The sequence below is a fragment of the Pristiophorus japonicus genome, unplaced genomic scaffold (genome assembly GCF_044704955.1).
Source record: "Pristiophorus japonicus isolate sPriJap1 unplaced genomic scaffold, sPriJap1.hap1 HAP1_SCAFFOLD_488, whole genome shotgun sequence".
NCBI lineage: Eukaryota > Metazoa > Chordata > Chondrichthyes > Pristiophoridae > Pristiophorus > Pristiophorus japonicus.
This window is the reverse complement of record NW_027254393.1, coordinates 358390-375619: the sequence shown is the minus strand read 5'-3', so window position 1 is coordinate 375619 and position 17230 is coordinate 358390.

Here is a 17230-nt window from a genome sequence, read left to right as displayed (position 1 = left end):
CAGGCCATCTAGCCCCTCGAGCCTGCTCCGCCATTCAACAAGATCATGGCTGATCTGGCCGTGGACTCAGCTCCACTTACCCGCCCGCTCCCCGTAACCCTTAATTCCCTTGTTGGTTAAAAATCTATCTATCTGTGACTTGAAAACATTCAATGAGCTAGCCTCAACTGCTTCCTTGGGCAGAGAATTCCACAGATTCACAACCCTCTGGGAGAAGAAATTCCTTCTCAACTCGGTTTTAAATTGGCTCCCCCGTATTTTGAGGCTGTGCCCCCTAGTTCTAGTCTCCCCGACCAGTGGAAACAACCTCTCTGCCTCTATCTTGTCTATCCATTTCATGATTTTAAATGTTTCTATAAGATCACCCCTCATCCTTCTGAACTCCAACGAGTAAAGACCCAGTCTGCTCAATCTATCATCATAAGGTAACCCCCTCATCTCCGGAATCAGCCTAGTGAATCGTCTCTGTTCCCCCTCCAAAGCTAGTATATCCTTCCTTAAGTAAGGTGACCAAAATATAAACAGAGACAGGGTCTAGTGTAATATAAACAGGGACCAATCCAGTGTAATATAATACTCCAAGTGTGGTCTAACCAAGGTTCGCTACAGGTTTAACATAACTGCCCTGCTTCTCAATTCTGTATCTCTAGAAATAAACCCTAGTGCTTGGTTTGCCCTTTTTATGGGCTTGTTAACTTGTGTGGTATCTTTTAGTGCTTTGTGTATGTGTACTCCGAGATCCCTTTGTTCCTCGACTCCACCCAGACTCTCACCCTCCCAGTAATGTGATCTCCCTAGTCTTGCTCCCAGAATGTAATACCTCGCATTTATCTGCGGTGAACTTTATTTGCCAATTGTATGCCTGTTCTGCGAGTTTATTAATGTCCTCCTGTAATGTGTTTGCTGAACTCGCTGTCGAGTCCCAAAGGCTGTAAAGGTCCTAAACGAAAGATGAGGTGCTGTTTCTCGAGCCTGCGTTGAGCTTCATTGGAACGGTGCAGGAGGTCGGAGAGGTCAGACTGGGGAATTCCAGTGACGGGCGACCGGGAGCTTGGGGTGGGGGGGGGGGGTGGGGGGGTAACGCTTGCGGACTGAGCAGAGATGCTCCGCAGAGTGCTCACCCAACCTCGCGCTTGGTCTCCCCAATGTAGAGGAGATCACGTCGTGAGCAGCGGATCCAGTGTACTGAATTCAAAGAAATGCAAGCAAATCGCTGTTTCACCGGCGAGGAGGGTCTGGGCGGTGGGAAGGGAGGAGGTACAAAGGGCAGGTGTGGCACCGATCAGTACAAGGGACTCCCCAAGTGTGGTCAAACCCAAGTTTAGCACAACTTTCGTTCAACTCTAGACCTCCAGAAGCAAACACGACTGCTTGGTTTGCTTGGCCTTGACGACCTGCATCGCAACCTGTAGTGATCTGGGTGAGGTGCCTGATGAATGGGGTATCTCCGGCGAATTGCCCCTTGCCCCCGGGAGGACGCAGACAGGGACTCGTTATGTGTTCGATCCACTGGGACAGACGTCATCATCTCCTTGACTGATTGCCACCCCCTCGGAGTACGGGAGTAAAGTCACCGGCCATCCGTTTCCACCCCGAACGCCTGCCACAGGATTTGGTCGTCTGCAGCAACGTAGATTTCATTTGAACACGGGGCAACACGCGAGCTCACGCAGAGCAGGAAAGGGACTGGGCTGCGTTCCCCCAGCTCTGCACTGGGTTCGACGATCTCACCCGATTTGGGACTGAGCGCACGCGCGCACACTACAGAGGGGATCCAGGTCCGACAGTGGCCACAGGATCTTAATGTCTCATCTGAGAGACTGCCCCTCCGACAGCGCGGCGCTCCCTCAGTACCACCCCTCCGACAGTGCGGCGCTCCCTCAGTGCTGCCCCTCCGACAGTGCGGTGCTCCCTCAGTGCTGCCCCTCCAACAGTGCGGCGCTCCCTCAATACTGCCCCTCCGACAGTGCGGCGCTCCCTCAGTGCTGCTCCTCCAACAGTGCGGCGCTCCCTCAGTACTGCCCCTCCGACAGTGCGGCGCTCCCTCAGTGCTGCCCCTCCGACAGTGCGGCACTCCCTCAGTCCTGCCCCTCCGACAGTGCGGCACTCCCTCAGTCCTGCCCCTCCGACAGTGCAGCACTCCCTCAGTCCTGCCCCTCCGACAGTGCAGCGCTTCCTCAGTACTGCCCCTCCGACAGTGCGGCATTCCCTCAGTACTGCCCCTCCGACAGTGCGGCGCTCCCTCAGTCCTGCCCCTCCGACAGTGCAGCACTCCCTCAGTACTGACCCTCCGACAGTGCGGCGCTCCCTCAGTACTGCCCCTCCGACAGTGCGGCGCTCCCTCAGTACTGCCCCTCCGACAGTGCGGCACTCCCTCAGTACTGCCCCTCCGACAGTGCGGCACTCCCTCAGTACTGCCCCTCCGACAGTGCGGCACTCCCTCAGTACTGCCCCTCCGACAGTGCAGCACTCCCTCAGTACTGCCCCTCCGACAGTGCGGCGCTCCCTCAGTACTACCCCTCCGACAGTGCGGCACTCCCTCAGTACTGCCCCTCCGACAGTGCGGCACTCCCTCAGTACTGCCCCTCCGACAGTGCAGCACTCCCTCAGTACTGCCCCTCCGACAGTGCGGCGCTCCCTCAGTACTACCCCTCCGACAGTGCAGCACTCCCTCAGTACTGGTAAACAGTTTGTGTTGGCCTGGATTATGGGAGCTCGAGTTCTTGGAATGCGTCCCCTGAACCCATGACCTTTTGACAGAGAGGGGACTCTCTCTCGGGGCTCAGGACCACACTGTACAGTGAAGCTTGTACTCCAAGCCCGATTAGCCATTGATATTCTCTGCAGCCGAATGAGGTGTGATCTCATTGAAACGTCGACAATTCTTCGAGGACTTGACGGGGTCGATGTCGCGGGGCGGTTTGCCCTGGGTGCAGGAAAGGTGCGTTGAGGTCGAAGATCCGCCATGATCTTGTTCAATGGCGGAGCAGGTTCGAGGGGCCGAATGGCCGACTCCTGCTCCCAATGCTTGCGTTCCTTTACAGTGACGTCCCATCACCAGGCAGCCAGAAATGGCGGCTCCTTCATTGACAAGTAATCGCTGCCCATGTCTTTATTTTTCCAGCGTTCCGAGGTGATCGTCCAGCCTCCCTGATGATCTGTGTCGCGCTGTGGCCTCCTCCGATATTCCGCAACCCCTCCTCCCCCCACGGCCTGAGCCTTTCGGGCACTCTTCCCCTCCCTCCCTCTCCGAGCCATGGACGGCGACCAAGAGCTGGCGGCCAAGCACATGGTCGCCCCCTACGTGACCCTGAGGAGGCCGCGCATTCACCGAGCCTGCATCGAGAGCGACCACACCAAGAGACGGTGTCCGACACTGTACAGGTAGGGACCGAGAGTTACAGACACTGTCCTTTCCCCCTCTGGGACCGGCTGTCACAGTGCGTTAGATACACTGTCCTTTCCCCCTCTGGGACCGGGTGTCACAGTGCGTTAGATACACTGCCCTTTCCCCCTCTGGGACCGGGTGTCACAGTGCGTTAGATACACTGTCCTTTCCCCCTCTGGGACCGGGTGTCACAGTACGTTAGATACACTGTCCTTTCCCCCTCTGGGACCGGGTGTCAGTGTGTTAGATACACTGTCCTTTCCCCCTCTGGGACCGGGTGTCACAGTGCGTTAGATACACTCTCCTTTCCCCCTCTGGGACCGGGTGTCACAGTGTGTTAGATACACTGTCCTTTCCCCCTCTGGGACCAGGTGTCACAGTGTGTTAGATACACTGTCCTTTCCCCCTCTGGGACCGAGTGTCACAGTGTGTTAGATACACTGTCCTTTCCCCCTCTGGGACCGGGTGTCACAGTGCGTGAGATACACTGTCCTTTCCCCCTCTGGGACCGGGTGTCACAGTGTGTTAGATACACTGTCCTTTCCCTCTCTGGGACCAGGTGTCACAGTGTGTTAGATACACTGTCCTTTCCCCCTCTGGGACCGGGTGTCACAGTGCGTTAGTTACACTGTCCTTTCCCCCTCTGGGACCGGGTGTCACAGTGCGTTAGTTACACTGTCCTTTCCCCCTCTGGGACCGGGTGTCACAGTGTGTTAGATACACTGTCCTTTCCCCCTCTGGGACCAGGTGTCAGTGCGTTGGATGCTGGGTGAATGAGTGGCCCGCACTGTCCCGGGGGGGGGGTGGGTGGGGTTTGTCTGAAATCCTGGCTCGGGTGTGGTCTGAACTGGCGTGTTGTGTTTTGTAAAAATTTTGTTTCCTTCTCATTCCAGCCCTGCGGGCGCCGTCGGAGGAGGAGGGCGTGAGCCGCCCGCCGCCCCGGACCCGGGTCGCGCCACCCCGCCCTCCGGCGCCCTGACGCCCGCCTGCCGGGGGCTGCGCCGCGCGCCCTCCGCACCCGCCCGACGGCACCGCCCGGCCACCGTCCGCCGGCGGCCGCCCTGGGCGCTGACGGCGGCCGCCGGCTCCCCGCTGGAGCGGCAGGCCGGGAGGGTGCTCGCCGTCGCCGTGGAGAACTGCCTGCGCACCGCCGGAGACACGCCGGAGCCCGTCGCCGAGGCCTCGCCGCAGAAGCCGGGCCGGGCCGCCAGCAACGGGGTGAGTCCCCCTCTCTCTCTCTCGCGCGCACCGCCGGCCAGAGCCCCGCGCCGATTATCGGCACGGTTAGCCGGGAGGTTGCGGCAAAAGCGCTCGGTTTTTAAACGTTGCGGCTGAGAAACGCGCCTCTCTTGAGCTGACATTACAAACGGGAGCAGGAGTCGGCCATTCGGCCCCTCGAGCCTGCTCCGCCATTTAATAAGACCACGGCTGATCTGATCATGGACTCAGCTCCACTTCCCCGCCCGCTCCCCATAACCCTTCACTCCCTTATCGCTCAAAAATCTGTCTATCTCCACCTTAAATATATTCAATGACCCAGCCTCCACAGCTCTCTGGGGCAGAGAATTCCACAGATTTACAACCCTCTGAGAGAAGAAATTCCTCCTCGTCTCAGGTTTAAATGGGCGGCCCCTTATCCTGAGACTATGTCCCCTAGTTTTAGTTTCCCCTATGAGTGGAAATATCCTCTCTGCATCCACCTTGTCGAGCCCCCTCAGAATAAGTTGCAATAAGATCACCTCTCATTCTTCTGAACTCCAATGAGTAGAGGCCCAACCTACTCAACCTTTCCTCATAAGACAACCCCCTCATCTCCGGAATCAACCGAGTGAACCTTCTCTGAACAGCCTCCAATGCAAGTGTATCCTTCCTTAAATACGGAGACCAGAACTGCACGTAGTACTCCAGGTGTGGCCTCACCAATACCCTGTACAGTTGTAGCAGGACTTCTCTGCTTTTATACTCTATCCCCCTTGCAATAAAGGCCAACATTCCATTGGCCTTCCTGATCATTTGCTGTACCTGCAGACTAACTTTTTGTGTTTCATGCTCAAGGACCCCCAGGTCCCTCTGTACTGCAGCACTTTGTAATTTTTCTCCATTTGAATTATAATTTGCTTTATATTTTTTCTGCCAAAGTGGATCGCCTCACATTTTCCCACATTGATCCGTTTGCCGTAAGATTACGGTTGCAGGTCACGCACACATTCCCCAAAGTATGTTCGGAGTCACAATCTCCGAGGCAGGAAGCGAAGGGTCATGGTTGGGTGTTTTTGTGAGTCGAAGGCTGTTTCCAGTGCGGTTCCGCAGGGCTCAGTACTGGGTCCCGTGCTTTTTGTGGCATACATCAATGATTGAGATTTGAATTTATCGTGTGTGTGCGAACACCACTGCAGGTCGGGGATATAGAGCTGGAGCGCTGGGCCCTGGAACATCGCGGGCGAAGGAGCGGCGAGGGATCGGGGGCGGAGGAGCGGCGAGGGATCGGGGCGGAGGAGCGGCGAGGGATCGGGGCGGAGGAGCGGCGAGAGATCGGGGCGGAGGAGCGGCGAGAGATCGGGGCGGAGGAGCGGCGAGGGATCGGGGCGGAGGAGTATCGAGAGATCGGGGCGGAGGAGCGGCGAGAGATCGGGGCGGAGGAGTATCGAGAGATCAGGGCGGAGGAGCGGCGAGAGATCGGGGCGGAGGAGTATCGAGAGATCGGGGCGGAGGAGCGGCGAGGGATCGGGGCGGAGGAGTATCGAGAGATCGGGGCGGAGGAGCGGCGAGAGATCGGGGCGGAGGAGTATCGAGAGATCGGGGCGGAGGAGCGGCGAGAGATCGGGGCGGAGGAGCGGCGAGAGATCGGGGCGGAGGAGCGGCGAGAGATCGGGGGCGGAGGAGCGGCGAGAGATCGGGGCGGAGGAGCGGCGAGAGATCGGGGCGGAGGAGCGGCGAGAGATCGGGGCGGAGGAGCGGCGAGAGATCGGGGCGGAGGAGCGGCGAGAGATCGGGGCGGAGGAGCGGCGAGAGATCGGGGCGGAGGAGTATCGAGAGATCGGGGCGGAGGAGAGAGAGATCGGGGCGGAGGAGCGGCGAGAGATCGGGGCGGAGGAGCGGCGAGAGATCGGGGCGGAGGAGCGGCGAGAGATCGGGGCGGAGGAGAGAGAGATCGGGGCGGAGGAGCGGCGAGAGATCGGGGCGGAGGAGAGAGAGATCGGGGCGGAGGAGCGGCGAGAGATCGGGGCGGAGGAGAGAGAGATCGGGGCGGAGGAGCGGCGAGAGATCGGGGCGGAGGAGAATCGAGAGATCGGGGCGGAGGAGCGGCGAGAGATCGGGGCGGAGGAGCGGCGAATGAGGTTACGGGGCCCAGAAGAGCAGAGGGCCCAGGGACAGCACGGACCCAGCCCACACTGTGCGATATGTGGGCGCACTGGGTCCCTGCAGCAGAGCAGGTCTCCAGTCGTCCTGGTTAACCCTTGCCCCTGGACCAAGACCCAGCTCTGTCAAGCCCCTTGTGGCGGCTGGTGTACAACGGTCACCACACGTTAAAAATATCCACCCACAGGTATCTCCCACCCCCTGGAGTTCAGGACTGGAACATCGGGTCCTGCATTGAAACATCTGAGAACTTGTGGAAGCAAGTCGTCCTCGTTCCAGGGACTGCCTGTGATGATGAGACTTGAATGTAGGGGGTATGATTAAGAAGTTTGCAGATGATACTAAAATCGGCCGTGTGGTTGATAATGAAGAAGAAAGCTGTGGACTGCAGGAAGATATCGATGGACTGGTCAGGTGGGCAGAACAGAGGCAAATGGAATTTAATCGGGAGAAGTGTGAGGTAATGCATTTGGGGAGGTCTAACAAGGCAAGGGAATACACATTAAATGGTAGGACACTGAGCAGTGTAGAGGTACAGAGGGACCTTGGAGAGCAGGTCCACAGATCCCTGAAGGTAGCAGGCCAGGTAGATAAGGTGGTTAAGAAGGCTTGCAGAATGCTTATATTCTATGCCTCGGCTAATAAAGGCAAGAGCAGGGAGGTTATGCTTGAACTGTATAAACCACTGGTTAGGCCACAGCTGGAGTACTGCGTGCAGTTCTGGTCACCACAATACAGGAAGGATGAGATTGCACTGGAGAGGGTACAGAGGAGATTTACGAGGATGTTGCCAGGACTGGAGAATTTTAGCTATGAGGACAGATTGGAGAGGCTGGTGTTGTTTTCCTTGGAACAGAGGAGGCTGAGGGGAGACCTGATTGCGGTGTATAAAAAGATGAGGGGCCTGGATAGAGTGGACAGGACGGACCTGTTTCCCTTAGCAGAGGGGTCAACAACCAGGGGGCATAGATTTAAAGTAATTGGGGGGAAGGTTTAGAGGGGATTTGAGGGGAAATGTCTTCACCCAGAGGGTGGTGGGGGTCTGGAACTCACGGCCTGAAAGGGTGATAGAGGCAGAAACCCTCACCACATTTAAAAAGTACCTGGATGTACACTTGAAGTGCCGTAACCTGCAGGGCTACGGACCGAGAGGGAAAGTGGGATTAGGCTGGGTAGCTCTTTGTCAGCCGGCATGGACACGATGGGCCGAAATGGCCTCCTTCCGTGCTGTAAACTTCTATGATTCTAAGGCATTTTATTTTATTACAATAACTTTTATTTATATAAAGCGCTTTTAACATCGTAAAACGTAGTTAAAATTTTAAGGAGAGGTGGCTCAAATATCGTCAAACACAACACACAATCAGGATAGACATACGACCAAGACAAGTAGCTGGTACTAGTCCCGATCGGACAGGTGCTAATGCCACCTTCTCTTCTCTTCACCGTCTGCCCTGAAACACCCTCTAGGTCTTTCTTTTACTCTCTCTTTTTAGGGGTGGGTCTGGTGTAGGATATTGGCAGGACCATTTAACCTATGGCATGTCACATTCTTTGTCCCAACTCGTGGGTGGAACCCTCCTGTTCACACGTCTTTCCTGTTTATCCTCCCAAAGTTGGAGTCAGTTTGGCCATTCTCGCTGCTCCAAGTCGCGTTACCTATTGTACCTCAGAGTGAATCTTCAATTCCAACGCCAGTCTGAAGAGACTTTTTGATCTCGTTATTTCTTCCAATTCACGATTTCTTTACATTCCCCACTTTGAGAAGGAAATATTCCGAGTCACGCCTCACAACCGGCTTTTGGCTGCTCCAGCCATTGCCAAGTTATTTGCTTCCCGCTTTCTCCACTTTAGTCGGGAGACTCCGAAATGAAGATTTCCCTTCTTGCAGTTCATTCCTTTTGAGGGGAGGAGCAACCTATGCCCTCTGTCACTCAGTGGGCAGCACACTCGCCTCCGAGTCAGAAGGTTGTGGGTTCATAGTGCCACTCCGGGGACTTGAGTGCAAAAAAATCTACGCTGACACTCGAGTACAGTGCTGGGGGAGCGCTGAGCTGCCGTCTTTCGGATGAGACGTTAAACCGAGGCCCCGTCTGCCCCCCTCAGGTGGCCCTAAAAGATCCAATGGCACTATTTTGACATCAGTCATGTTGGCCTTCATAGCGAGGGGATTTGAGTATAGGAGCAGGGAGGTCTTACTGCAGCTGTACAGGGCCTTGGTGAGGCCTCACCTTGAGTATTGTGTACAGTTTTGGTCTCCTAATCTGAGCAAGGACATTCTTGCTATTGAGGGAGTGCAGCGAAGATTCACCAGACTGATTCCCGGGATGGCAGGACTGACATATGAGGAAAGACTGGATCGACTGGGCTTATATTCACTGGAGTCTAGAACAATGAGAGGGGATCTCATAGAAACATATAAAATTCTGACGGGTTTAGACAGGTTAGATGCAGGAAGAATGTTCCCGATGTTGGGGAAGTCCAGAACCAGGGGTCACAGTCCAAGGATAAGGGGTAAGCCATTTAGGACCGAGATGGAAAGCAAATGGCATGTTGGCCTTCATAGCGAGGGATTTGAGTACAGGGGCAGGGAGGTGTTGCTACAGTTGTACAGGGCCTTGGTGAGGCCACACCTGGAGTATTGTGTACAGTTTTGGTCTCCTAACCTGAGGAAGGACATTCTTGCTATTGAGGGAGTGCAGCGAAGGTTCACCAGACTGATTCCCGGGATGGCGGGACTGACCTATCAAGAAAGACTGGATCAACTGGGCTTGTATTCACTGGAGTTCAGAAGAATGAGAGGGGACCTCATAGAAACGTTTAAAATTCTGACGGGTTTAGACAGGTTAGATGCAGGAAGAATGCTCCCGATGTTGGGGAAGTCCAGAACCAGGGGACACAGTCTAAGGATAAGGGGGTAAGCCATTTAGGACCGAGATGAGGAGAAACTTCTTCACCCAGAGAGTGGTGAACCTGTGGAATTCTCTACCACAGAAAGTAGTTGAGGCCAGTTCGTTAGATATATTGAAGAGGGAGTTAGATGTGGCCCTTACGGCTGAAGGGATCAAGGGGTATGGAGAGAAAGCAGGAATGGGGTACTGAGGGAATGATCAGCCATGATCTTATTGATTGGTGGTGCAGGCTCGAAGGGCCGAATAGCCTACTCCTGCACCTGTTTTCTATGTTTCTAAGAGCAGGGCAGTTATCCCTGGTGTCCTGGGGCCAATCAACATCACAAAAACAGATTATCTGGTCAATCTCATATTGCTGTGTGTGGGAGCTTGCTGTGCGCAAATTGGCCGCCGTGTTTCCCACATTACAACAGTTGACTACACTCCAACAGTACTTCAATGGCTGTAAAGCGGTGGTGGTGTCATGTGCTACATAGATGAAAGTTTTTTTTTTCTCTTACTCCAGTTCAATTCACTGTTAGGATGTTGCAATTCTGCCCCGCCTAGGGGGGGGGGGTCTCTACTTTGCTTCGGATCATCTCTTTCGATGTGCTCAATTAATTATCGCACCACCCATCATATTCCCCTCCCCCCCCCCCCCCCCCCAAACTTCATGTCGTGATACGGTACAAAACTGCACGAGGGGAGTGAATTCGGCTCAAATTGCCTGTGGCAACTCCTCGAATTAGTCCCGTCTCCCGTTCTTTCCCCGTAACCTCTGCACATTTCTCATCCTTTTTTTAAAAAGAGTATCCAATTACCTTTTGAAAGTGACTATTGAATCTGCTTTCATCACCCTTTCAGGCAGCGCGTTCCAGATCAACTCGCTGCATTAAACATTTCTCCTCATCTTCCCCTCCAGTCCTTTTGGCCGTCACGTTAAGTCTGTGTCCTCTGGTAACCAACCCTCCTCCCCAGTGAAACAGTTTCTCCTTATTTACTCTTATCAAAACCCTTCCTTAGTTTTGAGCGCCTCTGTTAAATATCTGCTCTAAGGAGAACAATCCCAGCTTCTCCAGTCTCCCCATGTAACTGAAGTTCCCCATCCCTGGCACCATTCTGGTCACTCTCCCCTTAACCTTCTCTGCTCTAAGGAGAACAACCCCAGCTTCTCCAGTCTCCCCATGTAACTGAAGTTCCCCATCCCTGGTACCATTCTGGTCAATCTCCCCTTAACCTTCTCTGCTCTAAGGAGAACAACCCCAGCTTCTCCAGTCTCCCCATGTAACTGAAGTTCCCCATCCCCGGTACCATTCTGGTCACTCTCCCCTTAACCTTCTCTGCTCTAAGGAGAACAATCCCAGCTTCTCCAGTCTCCCCATGTAACTGAAGTTCCCCATCCCTGGTACCATTCTGGTCACTCTCCCCTTAACCTTCTCTGCTCTAAGGAGAACAACCCCAGCTTCTCCAGTCTCCCCATGTAACTGAAGTTCCCCATCCCCAGTACCATTCTGGTCACTCTGCCCTCCCAGACCTTCACATCCAGTTCTTGCTCGATCTCCAACCCACTCAGTTGCCAGCCGATGTCCCCATTTGTCGTTCATGGGACGCACAGTCTAGCCGCTAACTGAACCCGTCTCTTTCAAGGCCACTGGGGCAATTAAGCGAAATTTAGCGCAAAGGAAGATGGTTGCGGTTGTTGGTCAGTCCTCACAGCCTCAGGACATCGCTGCAGGAGTTCCTCGGCAGTGTCCTGGGCCCAACCATCTTCAGCTGCTTCATCAATGACCTTCCCTCCATCATAAGGTCAGAAGTGGGGACATTCGCTGATGACTGCACAGTGTTCAGTTCCATTCGCAACTCCTCAGGTAATGGAGCAGTCCATGGAGTTCATAAGAATGAGAGGGGATCTCATAGAAACATTTAAAATTCTGAAGGGTTTAGACAGGTTAGATGCAGGAAGAATGTTCCCGATGTTGGGGAAGTCCAGAACCAGGGGTCACAGTCCAAGGATAAGGGGTAAGCCATTTAGGACCGAGATGGAAAGCAAATGGCATGTTGGCCTTCATAGCGAGGCATTTGAATACAGGGGCAGGGAGGTGTTGCTACAGTTGTACAGGGCCTTGGTGAGGCCACACCTGGAGTATTGTATCCAATTTTGGTCTCCTAACCTGAGGAAGGACATTCTTGCTATTGAGGGAGTGCAGCGAAGGTTCACCAGACTGATTCCCGGGATGGCGGGACTGACATATCAAGAAAGACTGGATCAACTGGGCTTGTATTCACTGGAGTTCAGAAGAATGAGAGGGGATCTCATAGAAACGTTTAAAATTCTGACGGGTTTGGACAGGTTAGATGCAGGAAGAATGTTCCCAATGTTGGGGAAGTCCAGAACCAGGGGTCACACAAGGATAAGGATAAGGAGATGAGGAGAAACTTCTTCACCCAGAGAGTGGTGAACCTGTGGAATTCTCTACCACAGAAAGTTGTTGAGGCTGATTCACTGAATATATTCAAAAAGGAGTTAGATGTAGTCCTTACTACTAGGGGGATCAAGGGGTATGGCGAGAAAGCAGGAATGGGGTACTGAAGTTGCATGTTCAGCCATGAACTCATTGAATGGCGGTGCAGGCTCGAAGGGCCGAATGACCTACTCCTGCACCTATTTTCTATAGAAACATAGTACTCTGGGATGCAGTCCATCTGCCCCTGGCGATTTATCGGCCTTCAATCCCATCAATTTCCCCAACACAATTTCCCGACTAATAAGGATTTCCCTCAGTTCCTCCTCCTTACTGGACCCTGTGACCCCTTTTATATCCGGAAGGTTGTTTGTGTCCTCCTTAGTGAATACTGAACCAAAGTACTTGTTCAATTGGTCTGCCATTTCTTTGTTCCCCGTTATGACTTCCGCTGATTCTGACTGCAGGGGACCTACGTTTGTCTTTACTAACCTTTTTCTCTTTACATATCAATGGAAACTTTTGCAATCCGCCTTAATGTTCCCTGCAAGCTTCTTCTCGTACTCCATTTTCCCTGCCCTAATCAAACCCTTTGTCCTCCTCTGCTGAGTTCTAAATTTCTCCCAGTCCCCGGGTTCGCTGTTATTTCTGGCCAATTTGTATGCCACTTCCTTGGCTTTAATACTATCCCTGATTTCCCTTGATAGCCACGGTTGAGCCACCTTCCCTTTTTTATTTTTACGCCAGACAGGAATGTACAATTGTTGTAATTCATCCATGCGGTCTCTAAATGTCTGCCATTGCCCATCCACAGTCAACCCCCTAAGTATCATTCGCCAATCTATCCTAGCCAATTCACGCCTCATACCTTCAAAGTTACCCTTCTTCAAGTTCTGGACCATGGTCTCCGAATTAACTGTTTCATTCTCCATCCTAGTGCAGAATTCCACCATATTATGGTCACTCTTCCCCAAGGGGCCTCGCACAACGAGATTGTTTCTATGTTTCTATGCCCGCATGCAGCAAGACCCGGACGACATTCAGGCTTGGACTGATAAGCGGCGAGTAACATTCGCGCCACACAAGTGCCGGGCAACGACCATCTCCAACAAGCGAGAGTCTAAAGCGAAGGCCCCATTGCCCTCTGGGTGGCTGAGAAGATTCCACGGCACTTTTTGGAAGAAGAGCAGGGGAGTTATCCCTCAATCAATATGCCAAACACAGTTTAGCTCCTTGCGCGTGGGCGCCTCAGTCCCACACTGGGTCACATCAGCTCAGCCCGCACAGCGGGGAGCCACTGAAATCTGTCTGGCGGTTTTCAGTCAAGCTGCTGGCATCCTGTGACTCTGTCCTGTCTCTCTCTCTCTCCGTCCAGGTGTCCTGCGGTAATTCCAGGCCCAGTCCCGAGACATCGCTGCCGAGCCGACGGTAAGCCAATCCTTTTCTTCCCTTGACTTATTTTCAACTCTGACCCTCGACCCCCGACCCGTTGCTGTGCGCCGAATGGTCGTCCTGGGTCTAAATTTGTTTGAAGGTGAATCGTTTCGAGATGTTTGTGACCGGCAAATGTCACGATTATTCACATTTTAGTTTACAAAGCTGTACGCTGTGACTCAGTGGGTCTTGCTGTCCCTACCTCTGAGTCAGAAGGTCATGGGTTCGAACACTAGAATCCAGGGCCAAAACTCCCTGGATGCTAGCACTGAGGGAGTGCCGCACTGTCGGAGGGGCGGTACTGAGGGAGTGCCGCACTGTCGGAGGGGCAGTACTGAGGGAGTGCCGCACTGTCGGAGGGGCAGTACTGAGGGAGTGCCGCACTGTCAGAGGGGCAGTACTGAGGGAGTGCCGCACTGTCGGAGGGGCAGTACTGAGGGAGTGCTGCACTGTGGGAGGGGCGGTACTGAGGGAGTGCCGCACTGTCGGAGGGGCGGTACTGAGGGAGTGCCGCACTGTCGGAGGGGCGGTACTGAGGGAGTGCCGCACTGTCGGAGGGGCAGTACTGAGGGAGTGCTGCACTGTGGGAGGGGCAGTACTGAGGGAGTGCCGCACTGTCGGAGGGGCGGTACTGAGGGAGCGCCGCACTGTCGGAGGGGCAGTACTGAGGGAGTGCCGCACTGTCGGAGGGGCAGTACTGAGGGAGTGCTGCACTGTGGGAGGGGCAGTACTGAGGGAGTGCTGCACTGTGGGAGGGGCAGTACTGAGGGAGTGCTGCACTGTGGGAGGGGCAGTACTGAGGGAGTGCTGCACTGTGGGAGGTGCCGTCTAACGGATGAGACATTAATCCGAGGGCCCCGTCTGCTCTCTCAGGTGGATGTAAAATCCTGCAACCCTGGAAGAAGAGAGGGGAGGGAGTACTCACTGGTGTCTTGGCGACCAAGATATATCCCTCAAGTAACATCACTGAAGCAGATGGTGTGGTCGTTTGTGGGATCTTGCTGTGCGCACAGTGACTCCTGCGCTACATTACAGCAGTGATCACGCTTCTGAAGTACTTCATTGGCTGAAAGGTGCTTCAGGACGTGCGGTGGTGAAAGGTGCTATATAAATGCAAGTCTTGCTTTCCTGCTAATAAACCTCTTGTGTCTCTCTCCCGTTCTCCCTCTCCCTCCCGCCCTCCCTCTCTCTCCCGTTCTCCCTCTCCCTCCCGCCCTCCTAGGCCTAACGTGCGACTGCCTTCTCCAGGGGCGGAGGCTGGAGCCCGGGTGATGAGCTCGGAGAATGAGGAAGATACCAAGCCCAGTACACACAGCCCCCTGAGGGAGGGTGTGGATCTCAGCCCCCCAGGTATGTGTGGGTGGTGGGGGGGGGGGCAGGAGTTTGATGGCAGAGCTGTAACTCCCCACACCCTCGGGGTTATCACCCAAACTACCGTCATTACCTCCGGCTCCAATCGCCCCTGCACTGTGGGCTTCCATTCAGTCTCAGTGCGTTTGGTTATGGGTGGGGGGGGTGCAGGAGGGGAGATCGATGTGTGTGTCTCTGTCTCGGTGTGTGTGTGTCTCTCTGTCTGGTCGGTCGGTGTGTGTGTCTCTCTGTCTGGTCGGTCGGTGTGTGTCTCTCTGTCTGGTCGGTCGGTGTGTGTGTCTCTCTGTCTGGTCGGTCGGTGTGTGTCTCTCTCTGGTCGGTCGGTGTGTCTGTGTCTCTCTGTCTGGTCGGTGTGTGTGTCTCTGGTCGGTCGGTGTGTGTGTGTCTCTCTGTCTGGTCGGTCGGTGTGTGTGTCTCTCTGGTCGGTCGGTGTGTGTGTCTCTGTCTGGTCGGTCGGTGTGTGTGTCTCTCTGTCTGGTCGGTCGGTGTGTGTCTCTCTCTGGTCGGTCGGTGTGTCTGTGTCTCTCTGTCTGGTCGGTGTGTGTGTCTCTGGTCGGTCGGTGTGTGTGTGTCTCTCTCTCTGGTCGGTCGGTGTGTGTGTGTGTCTCTCTGGTCGGTCGGTGTGTGTGTGTGTCTCTCTGGTCGGTCGGTGTGTGTCTCTCTGTCTGGTCGGTCGGTGTGTGTGTCTCTCTCTCTGGTCGGTCGGTGTGTGTGTCTCTCTGGTCGGTCGGTGTGTGTGTCTCTCTCTCTGGTCGGTCGGTGTGTGTCTCTCTGTCTGGTCGGTCGGTGTGTGTGTCTCTCTCTCTGGTCGGTCGGTGTGTGTGTCTCTCTGGTCGGTCGGTGTGTGTGTCTCTCTGGTCGGTCGGTGTGTGTCTCTCTGTCTGGTCGGTCGGTGTCTCGCTGGTCTGTGTGTGTCTCTCTCTCTGGTCGGTCGGTGTGTGTCTCTCTGTCTGGTCGGTCGGTGTGTGTGTCTCTCTCTCTGGTCGGTCGGTGTGTGTGTCTCTCTGTCTGGTCGGTCGGTGTGTGTGTCTCTCTCTCTGGTCGGTCGGTGTGTGTCTCTCTCTCTGGTCGGTCGGTGTGTGTGTCTCTCTGGTCGGTCGGTGTGTGTGTCTCTCTGGTCGGTCGGTGTGTGTCTCTCTGTCTGGTCGGTCGGTGTGTGTGTCTCTCTCTCTGGTCGGTCGGTGTGTGTGTCTCTCTGTCTGGTCGGTCGGTGTGTGTGTCTCTCTCTCTGGTCGGTCGGTGTGTGTCTCTCTCTCTGGTCGGTCGGTGTGTGTGTGTCTCTCTCTGTCTGGTCGGTCGTGTGTGTGTGTCTCTCTGGTCGGTCGGTGTGTGTGTGTCTCTCTCTCTGGTCGGTCGGTCGGTGTGTGTGTCTCTCTGGTCGGTCGGTGTGTGTCTCTCTGGTCGGTCGGTCGGTGTGTCTCTCTCTCTGGTCGGTCGGTGTGTGTGTGTCTCTCTCTCTGGTCGGTCGGTGTGTGTGTCTCTCTGGTCGGTCGGTGTGTGTGTCTCTCTGGTCGGTCGGTCGGTGTGTGTCTCTCTGTCTGGTCGGTCGGTGTGTGTGTCTCTCTGGTCGGTCGGTGTGTGTGTCTCTGTCTGGTCGGTCGGTGTGTGTGTCTCTCTCTCTGGTCGGTCGGTGTGTGTGTGTGTCTCTCTGGTCGGTCGGTGTGTGTGTGTGTCTCTCTGGTCGGTCGGTGTGTGTGTGTCTCTCTGGTCGGTCGGTGTGTGTGTCTCTCTGGTCGGTCGGTGTGTGTGTGTCTCTCTGTCTGGTCGGTCGGTGTGTGTGTCTCTCTCTCTGGTCGGTCGGTGTGTGTGTCTCTCTGGTCGGTCGGTGTGTGTGTCTCTCTCTCTGGTCGGTCGGTGTGTGTGTCTCTCTGGTCGGTCGGTGTGTGTGTCTCTCTGGTCGGTCGGTGTGTGTGTCTCTCTGTCTGGTCGGTCGGTGTGTGTGTCTCTCTCTCTGGTCGGTCGGTGTGTGTCTCTCTGTCTGGTCGGTCGGTGTGTGTGTCTCTCTCTCTGGTCGGTCGGTGTGTGTGTCTCTCTGGTCGGTCGGTGTGTGTGTCTCTCTGGTCGGTCGGTGTGTGTCTCTCTGTCTGGTGTGTGTCTTCGTTGGTCGGTGTGTGTGTCTCTCTCTCTGGTCGGTCGGTGTGTGTGTCTCTCTGTCTGGTCGGTCGGTGTGTGTGTCTCTCTCTCTGGTCGGTCGGTGTGTGTCTCTCTCTCTGGTCGGTCGGTGTGTGTGTCTCTCTCTCTGGTCGGTCGGTCGGTGTGTGTGTGTCTCTCTGTCGGTCGGTGTGTGTGTGTCTCTCTCTCTGGTCGGTCGGTCGGTGTGTGTG